At 48.8% G+C, this 9,244-nt stretch overlaps 1 long non-coding RNA gene across 2 annotated transcripts; it reads right to left on the bottom strand.

Moving 5' to 3' along the window:
* Positions 1-1,348: 1,348 nt before the first annotated feature.
* LOC129709835 (uncharacterized) lies at positions 1,349-5,612 on the bottom strand. Of its 2 annotated transcripts, none has more exons than XR_008725582.1 (3): positions 5,556-5,612; positions 2,216-2,401; positions 1,349-1,570 (listed from the first exon to the last, which is right to left on the bottom strand). It is a non-coding gene; the product is annotated as an uncharacterized LOC129709835 (long non-coding RNA). The 2 variants fall into 2 exon arrangements; XR_008725581.1 differs by having other exon boundaries at positions 5,495-5,605.
* Positions 5,613-9,244: the final 3,632 nt, after the last annotated feature.

Below are 9,244 nucleotides of genomic sequence, written 5' to 3'. Positions count from 1 at the left end.
AATTGAGTGGCGGAGTAGACTTGATGGGCCGAATGGCCTAATTCTACTATCACACAACCTTATCAGTTATGGGGCTCTAAGAGCATAGAAGAGTACAGCACAAGAACAGATTGTTTGGCCCACAGTGTCTGTGCCGAACATGATGCCAAGACCAACTCTTAACAGCCTGCACATAATCCATATCCTTCCATTCTGGGGTGATCAGAACTGCATGCAATACTATAAATGTGACCGAACCAAAGTGCTATAAAGCTGCATTGTGATTTCCTGACTCTTATACTCAATGCCCTGACCTATGAAAGCAAGCATACCATGTGCCATCTTTACTGCTCTGTCCACTTGTGTTGCCGCTTTCAGGGAGTTATGGACTTGGACCCCAAGATCCCTCTGTGCATTAAAAGGATTTTTCCATTAATTGTAACTTTCCCCTTACATTTAACCTCGCATGGTTCAGCACTTCACACTTGCTTGGATTAAACTTTATCTTCCATTTCTCTGCCCATTTCTGTAGCTGATCTATGTCCAGCTCTATACTTTGACAGCCTTCCTCACTGTCCGTGATGGCAGCAATCTTGGTGACATTTGTGAACTTACTAACCAACCCGTCTATGTTTACATCCAAGTCATTTATATATAGATATATATCACAAACCACGCAAGTCCCAGCACAGTTCCCTGCGGAACCCCGCTGGTCAAGGACTTCCAGCCTGAATATTGTCCTTCCAGCTAAACCCTCTGACTTCTATCAGTAAGGCAGTTCTGAACCCACATGACCAATATCAATCAATATCAATCCAGATGCTTGAGGAGGTTTCTGAGGTGAGAATTGAAGAAAAGTGTGGAAAATATTTCAACAGATATTTCTGGATCAGAAGCTATATAATAGATGTATGTTAGGATAAGAGTTCAGATTAGCTCAGATTTATGAAAGTAGGACATTTAGACCTGTATTTATAACTAACTCATGACATTTTCCTCTTGATGCAGGCTGCAAAGACATTTGTATGGGCACTTCAATTCCATTTAGATCCTAGAGTCATACAGTGTGAAAACAGGCTCTTTGGACCAACTTGCCCAAGCCAACTAGCATGCTCCATCTGCAATAGTCACACCTGCCTGCATTTGGCCCATGTCCCTATTAACTTATCCTATTCATTTACCTGTCTAAATGTTTCTCAAAAGTTGTGATTGTACCCATCTCATCTACTTCCTCCTGCAGCCCATTCCATATACTAACCATCCTTTATGCAAAAAGGATGGCCTTCAGGCTCGTATTAAATATTTCCCCCTCAACAGAAACATGTCCTATAGCCATAACTTTCCAAAATTAAGCAATGACAACATATAGTTAAGTATCTTTAATGTGTAATGTATTTCACAGTTAAGGCAGCACAGTGGTGCAGTGGTGGAGTTGCTGCCTTACGGCACCAGAGACCTGGATTTGATCCTGACTGCGGGTGCTTTCTGTGCAGAGTTTGCACGTTCTCCCTGTGACCATGTGGGTTTTCTCCAGGCGCTTCGGTTTCCTTCCACATTCCAAAGACGTGCGGATCGATAGGTTAATTGGCTGCTGTAAAGAACCAACAGAGACACAACACATCAGAGGTTGGAATCTTGAGCAAAGAGCAAAACTGCTGAGGGAATTCGGCGGGTCGGGCAGCCTCCGTGGAGGGAAATGGTCAGTTGAAGTTTCAGGTCGGGACCTTTCTTCAGAGTGAGCAAATAGAGTTTAATAAGGACATGGGACTTGTCCAGCAGGACTTATAGGAAACACAGGAGTGGCAGGAGGACATTTGTTCCCCCTTTTAAGCCTTTTCTACCATTCAATAACAAACCCATGTACAAATTGTGTACAAAATGAAGAGAGGGATAGATCGGGTAGATGCACAGAGTTTCTTGCTCAGTCTATGGGAATCAAGAACCAAAGGATATAGGTTTAAGGTGAGGGGGGAATATTTCATAGGGATCTGAGGGGTAACTTTTTCACACAGAGAGTGGTGAGTGTATGGAACAAGCTGCTGGATGAGGTAGTTGATGCAGGTAGTTTCACAACACTTAAGAAACATTTGGACAGGCGCATGGATAGGACAGGTTTAGAGGGATATGGGCCAAACGCAGGTAGGTGGGGTTAAGTGCAGATGGGACATGTTGGTCAGTGTGGGCAAGTCGGGCTGAAGGGCCTGTTTCCACACTGTATCACCCTATGACATCTCACCTTTATCATTCTGCTTCTGTTCTGTTACCATTAGCTAACAAAATATCTATATTGCTAAAAGTCTGTTCTTGACCGGTTTTGGCCATCTGTGCTGCGATTTCCGAGAGAACGCCGCCACCTACGGCCGTCATCTTTGGCCACCTCGCTCAGAGCCCCCCTCTGCCGTATGTGTGCTGAGGACTTTTCCTGTCGATGAAAAATGACAGAGATATTAATGATTTTACAAAATTCCCCATTCTCTCTGCTGCCTCTGCTGGCGGCAGGGGGGAGGGACTATAAAACCAGGAAGCGGTGTGCCTCAATCATTGTCTGCAAGCTGGAGGAAGGCAGAAGGTCACGTTTCTCTGAGCTGTGAATAACACTGAACACATGTCTACTCAAATATAAGTGTCCTTAGTGGTTCTAAAACACTTGCAGAATGTGTCTATTGGTTCTAAAATGTTTGCAAAAAGTGTTTATTGGTTCTAAAATGTTTGTAAAAAGTGTCTCTTTTGGTTCTACAATGCTTGCAGAATGTATCTTTTTTGGTTCTAAAATGTTTTTTAGGTTCCCCCCCCCCCCCCTCTCCCCCCCCCCCCCCCCCCCCTCCTCTCCCTCCCCCCCCTCTCCTCTCCCCCCCTCTCTCCTCTCCCCCCTCTCCTCTCCCCCTCCCCCCCCTCTCCCTCCCCCCCCTCCCCCCTCTCCTCCTCCCTCCTCCCCTCCCCCTCTCCTCCCCCCCTCTCCTCCCCCTCCCCCCTCTCCTCCCCCCCCTCTCCTCCTCTCCTCTCTTTCCCCCCTCCTCCTCCCCCCCCCTCCCCCCTGTCTCTCTCCCCCTCTCTTTTTCTCCCCTCCCTCCCCCCCCTCCCATCCTCCTCTCCCCACCATTCCTCCCCTAAACCCCCTCCCCTCCACACACCCCTACCCCCTTCTCTCCACCCTCCCTCCCCCTCCCTCCTCTCCCCCTCCCCTCTCAGCACACCCTCTCTCCCTCCTCCTCTCTCTCCCCTCCTCCCCCCCCTCCCTCCTCCACACCCTCCCCCACCCTCCTCTCTCCACCCTCCCCCCCCCTCCCTCCTCTCCCCTCCCATTCACAACCCCTCTCTCCCCTCTTCCCTCCCCCCTCCCCCCTCCCCCCCCCTCTGTCCCCCCCCTGCTCCCCCCCTCGCCCCCCTCTCTCCCCCAGCACCCCCCTCTCCCCCCCCTCTCTCTCTCTCCCTCCCTCCCTCTCTCTCTCTTTCCCCCCCTCTCTCTCTCTCTCTCTCTCTCTCTCTCTCTCCCTGTGTCTGTCTCTCCCTCTCTCTGTGTCTCTGTCTCTCTCTCTATCCTCCTCTCCACCCCCCTCTCTCTCTCTGCTCTCACTCTCTACCTCCGCCGCTCGCCCCGCGCCCCCCTTCTCCCCCGCCCCCCCCCCCCCCCCCCCCCCCCACTCTAGATGTGACTGCGTTGGGGGCTATGCGTCAGTAGATAGGGTGGTTATGGGGTAAAAGGAGCAAATTAATAATATTAATATAATATAATATCAAGGGGGTAATTAGCGTGAGTGTGGGGGTGCGGGTGCGGGGGTAGTTAGTGTGTGTGACGCTGCGTGCCGCCTCCCCCCCACAACCGCACGTTGGGGGAACAGACCCAACGGGTCTGCACTTGGTCTAGTATAATATATATCTGAGTTGGATGATCAGCCATGATCATATTGAATGGTGGTGCAGGCTTGAAGGGCCAAATGGCCTACTCCTGCACCTATTTTCTATGTTTCTATGTTTCTATAAATCTCAGTTTTGAAATGTTCATTTGACCCACTGCTTCCAAGCCTAGATCAGAGTTACAGTAGTAGGGATGGTTGGAAACAAACATCAGCTTGAAACTTTCTAATTTTCAAGCAGATTTAATTATTTAAGTTTTGTTTTAAAAGGCTGGTGCTGGACATGTGGAATGAGCACATGAAGCATTGGGAAAAACAATTGCGTTGGGAGGGGTTCAGGTGAACAACATGTGGGTTGGGTGGGGGAGAGGAGAGGGAGTCAGATAAGACCATAAGACAGAGCAGCAGAATGAGGCCATTCGTGGACCATATGTTCTTCATGTAGATTGGATGATATAGAAACCTTTTTTTACACAGAGAGTGGTGAATCTCTGGAATTCTCTGCCACTGAAGGTAGTTGAGGCCAATTCATTGGCTATATTTAAGAGGGATTTAGATATAGATATGCCATTTATTGTCACTATACATGTACAATGAAATTAAAAGCTGCTCGTACTCAGTGCATTCATATAATTTAGTACAAAAAAACAAGAAACAGAAAACAAAAACAGAAGTGAGAAGGGGGGTGGGGATAAGTGCACAATTCTGCGGCGCTATATACATATATACAGATGGAAGTCCGGGTGTTGGGCTGTTTACATGTGGCCCTTGTGGCTAAAGGGATCAGGGGGTATGGGGAGAAGGCAGGTACAGGGTACTGAGTTGGATGATCAGCCATGATCATATTGAATGGCGGTGCAGGCTCGAAGGGCCGAATGGCCTACTCCTGCACCTATTTTCTATGTTTCCATGTTTCTATAAAACAAGAGGCAGAGTAAAACTGAGATCTCAAATCTTTGCCTGAAACCACATGTGTCCATGTGTAAAGTGACCGCTTTGCCTCGGCTAATTTCTGACGGTTATCAATTTGGGCCATTGCATGGCAACTTAAATGATCCACTCCACTTGCCTCAAACAGTCTCCATTGCCTAATTTTCGCGCAGCTCTTGTCTTCCTCGCTTGCCTGCGCTTTCTTTGTCCCTTTGTCCCCCTTGTTCTCCCTTCCAGTCTTTTTTCCCCCTCAACGCCTGTTACTTTTCCATTACCTCTTATCGTCAATAATGACTTTCACTCCCGTTTCCCGCTGCAGTTTCAGCCACTCGCCTTTCTGTCACTTGTCTCTGCACCCCTGTCCGCCACTCTTTCCTCTGATATTTCCCCTTTCCACACGTTCCAGCCCTCGCCCTCTCTCCCCCTTTCCTCTCTGTTTTCCCTCCCTTATTTAAAAAAAATCATTATCTTCTCAGAGTTTCTCTCCCGTTTCATCACCCCATCTTTCCTCTCTTCTTAATCATTTATCTTCGTGAATTCCCCTCCTCTTTCAACACCCCCATTTTTTCTCTCAATTAAAAAAAAATCTTATCTTCACTCTGTGTTTTCCATTCACCAACCCCCTCCTCTCTCCATCCCCCCCCCCCCCCCTCTCTCGCCCCCCTCCCTCTCCTCTCTCTCTCCACTCCCCCCCCCCGACCGCCGGAGGGTTCCGTGTACTCGCAGTTAACCTTGAAGACAAGGAGAAAATCGGCGTGGAGTCGGATTGTATTGTTATTTTTTTTAACGAACCCTCAACATATCTGTTCCCTAGCGGCGGCTCCGTGTGTTAAGGAGCAATGCAGATGTATTTGTGCAGCAGCAATAAAGCGTAGCCCGAGGGCTCTCTCAGGAGCTCCTGAAACACACGAGGAGCAGCCGATATGAGTTTGCACATAGAGGCTGGAGCTTGGGACAATAACAAAAAATTGGTTAATAAGACTTGAACAGGGTTTTATTTTTTCTTGTGGTGGTGTCTGTGGGACATTGCTGTCCGGTATCAATCTCAAGTGTTTGTCGGGACTGAGTGAAAGGGGAGTGTGAGTGTGTTTAAACTGTGTGTGTGTGTCTGTCTGTGTGTCTGTGTGTGATTGTGTGTCTGTCTGGTTGTGTGTGTGTCTCTGTGTCCGTATGTGTGTGTCTGTTTGGATGTGTGTGTCTGTTTGTGTGTGTGTGTGTGTTCGTGTGTATCTCTATGTCTCCGTGTGTGTGTGGGACCGCGACTAGTCACGGACAATGGATTCTCGCTGAAGTTTCCTCCAGCGACCATGACCACCGCCACCCCGACACGAGGTATGATAATCAAGGTGCCAGTTTCTCATTACGTTCCCTAATTACTGTTTCGTAATTAGCACTGGAAATACAAAAGGATGAAAATGATCTCCCCAACCCCCCTCCCTTGTTAAATTACACGCCTCAGGCTGCAGCCCCGGAAAAAAGGCAGCGAAGCGACGCGAGCAGCCCGTGGGGAATTGGGGAGGGGGGAGGCAAATGGCAACTTCACAGCTTCTCAGCCGACGTGTTGCTAAATTACTGTAAATATTGAAGTGAATTAAAATTCCGTCTGAGCTATCCTCGCGACCGCTTTAATTGTGTCTCCTTCCTGTAGGAAGGGGGGGGGGTCTCTCCTTCTCCTGTCTCCCCCCCCTCGTCTCTCCCACTACTCTCTCTCTATCCTTCCCTCCCCACTACCCCTCATCCCCCTCTCCCCCAATCCTCCTCTCCTCCCATTTCCTATCTCTTTCTCCGCCCTCTCTCTCCCCCCCCCCCCCCCTCCCTCTCTCTCCCTCCCTCTTCCCCTCTCTCTTCCTCCTCTCTTTCTCTTCCCCCTCCCCCTCTCTTCCCCCATTTCTCTCTCCTCCCTTTACTCACTCTCCCCCCTCTCTCTCTTCCCACCCATCTCTTTTCATCATCTATCTCTCCTCTCCCCCTCCCCCCTTCCCCCCCTCCTCTTTTTCGTCCACTCCCCCTCTCTTCCCTCTCCCTCTCCTCCCCTCCCCTCCCCCTCCCTTTCCTCTCTTCCACTCTTTCCCCCTCTCTCTCCTCACTTCCGACACCTCCCTCTCTCTCTCTCTCCCTCCCCCCCCCCTTCCCTCCCTCTCCCCTCCCCCTCTCTTTCCCTCCCCACTATCTCTCTCCCTCCTCCCCTCTCCTCTCTCTCTCTCTCCCCTCTCACTCTCTCTCCCTTCTTTCTCTTCCCTGCTCTCGCTGTCCCTCCTCCCCCCCCCTCATTCCCTCTCTCCCCCCCTCCCCTTATAACCTCCCCCTCTCTCTCTCTCTCCCCGTCCCTCTCCCCCCCCACTCCCCCCCCCTCCCTACCTCTCCCTTTCTCCTCTCCCTCTCCCCCCCCTCCCTCTTTCTCCCCCCCTCCCCTCTCCCCTTCCTCTTTCTTCCCCCTCCACTCCCTCTCTTCCTCCTTCCCCTCGTCCTCTTCCTCCCTCTCTCCCACTGCCTCGCTCGTTCCGCTGCTTCATTACTCGCTTTAATTTGCATTGAACATATTTGTTTCCCTGCGTGGTTTGGTTGGGGTGTGGATTGCCGCCTTCAGCATTGCGGATCTGTCGTCAACCTGCTTCGGAAACACCGCCTGCAATGCCCTTTTTAAAACTCCAGTCAATATCATCAACAAATTTAAAACTATATGAATCCCAATTCCATAGCACCTTTGAGAACAAAATGAATTCCCAAGGCGAGTAACAGCAGTGCTTGCTACATGTTAAAAAAAAAAAAAGGGCATCACAGGAAGATATTAAGTAAAATGATCAAAAGCTTGATTAAGGTCGTTGTGGGGTTCATGTTTTGATGAGAGAGGGGTAGAGGTGAAAAGGTTTAGTCTGTGAAGCAGAAGTTGTTGGGAGTTGATTAAATACAGGGGCGCTGAGGATGGGTGACTAAGGGGAGACATTGGTTAAAACAAGAATGCACCAGAACTTTAATACAGGGACCCATTGGTTAACTGACACAGGCGGAGGGCCACCGTTCAAAGCCCATGGTCGGTGTGTGTTGGGGAGAGAGAGGCTTCGTGTCCTGTTAGCCTCCCCTTTCCCTCACCACCTACCATACGCTTCAACTTCACAGGAACTCGCCTGAAAGTCATGCCTGAAATGACTGACCAACATACCAAAGCGGGGTTTTGTTTTATCTGGTTCCAGTCACAGTTCAGATACAAAAATCGATACGTCCTCCCCTTGAATTGGCCGGGCTAGGATTTTGAAACTGGGCATCAAGGGGCAGATTAAGTCTACAATTCCATTTATTTTTTTTTGGACGAGAAAGAAAAAATGTGTGGGCTTGCATTAAATAGGAATATGGAGTTAATCCTGCTGTCTCAGCTAATACCCACCCAGTCGACATCATTAATGTGGATTATCTGGTCTGTACCGCATTGCTGTTATTTTTTTGAGTTTGCAGTGCAGAAACTGCCTCCTGCTCACCACGGCACACACAGCAGAGACTACACAACAGCTACAATATATAATTATTGGCCGTAGTGATTTGCGGCAGCCTGAATGGATTGGATTCAGGGCGCATCTATGAACTCCGAGAAGGTTCATTGACATTACATCAGTGACTTCACTTCGAAATTACTTTGTTTGGTGTAAATAGTTGCAGTGTATTCTGAAATGAACACGGGGAAGGGCAATAGAAATGCGAGTCTTTTCTCCTCAACCTGAACGGTTCGGTTCAATTCAGCTCGCAATTGATTCCCTGTAAACAAAATAAACACACGGCGATTGGTAGAACGTGTGGTTAATAGTTGATTACAGACAACTAACTGTCCTTTGTCCTGTACCTACCATGCCAAATTCCCGTCTATGTCTGCCGAATGTGCACGTTGTCTGAAATGACTGTGTGAGCAATGTCTAGGATAGAACAGTCTGAGGAGACTGCATTAGCTCACCCGGCCACATTCGTGCATTTAATACCACGAGTAGAGGGGAAATGTAGGTAGTTATATTATGAACGAGTAAGGATTGTACATTTATGATATCATGCAAGGATTTTAGGACCGAACATGTGTTGATGGGCATTTTGCGTTCCCTTGAAGTGCTGTGCAGTCATTCTATTTAAGACACTCATCCTACAAATACACAAACACGCATGCACTAACAAGAAATTGCAGACAGAGACAAACATTGATACACATAGACGCGCACACAGGTGCACATGCATGCATGCATGCACACGCACACAACACTTAAAACATCCATATATATACACACAAACAACACACACACACACACACACACACAGAGTTTAAACACATACTCACACACACACATACGTCTGAAGAAGGGTTTCGGCCCGAAACGTTGCCTATTTCCTTCGCTCCATAGATGCTGCTGCACCCGCTGAGTTTCTCCAGCTTTTTTGTGTACCACACACATACACACCGTTTGAAAACCGTTAAACACACCCACACACACATAATACTCACATAG

This window comes from Leucoraja erinacea, chromosome 26 (genome assembly GCF_028641065.1).
Source record: "Leucoraja erinacea ecotype New England chromosome 26, Leri_hhj_1, whole genome shotgun sequence".
Taxonomy (NCBI): Eukaryota; Metazoa; Chordata; class Chondrichthyes; order Rajiformes; family Rajidae; genus Leucoraja; species Leucoraja erinaceus.
This window is presented reverse-complemented; position numbering and strand designations above follow the sequence as displayed.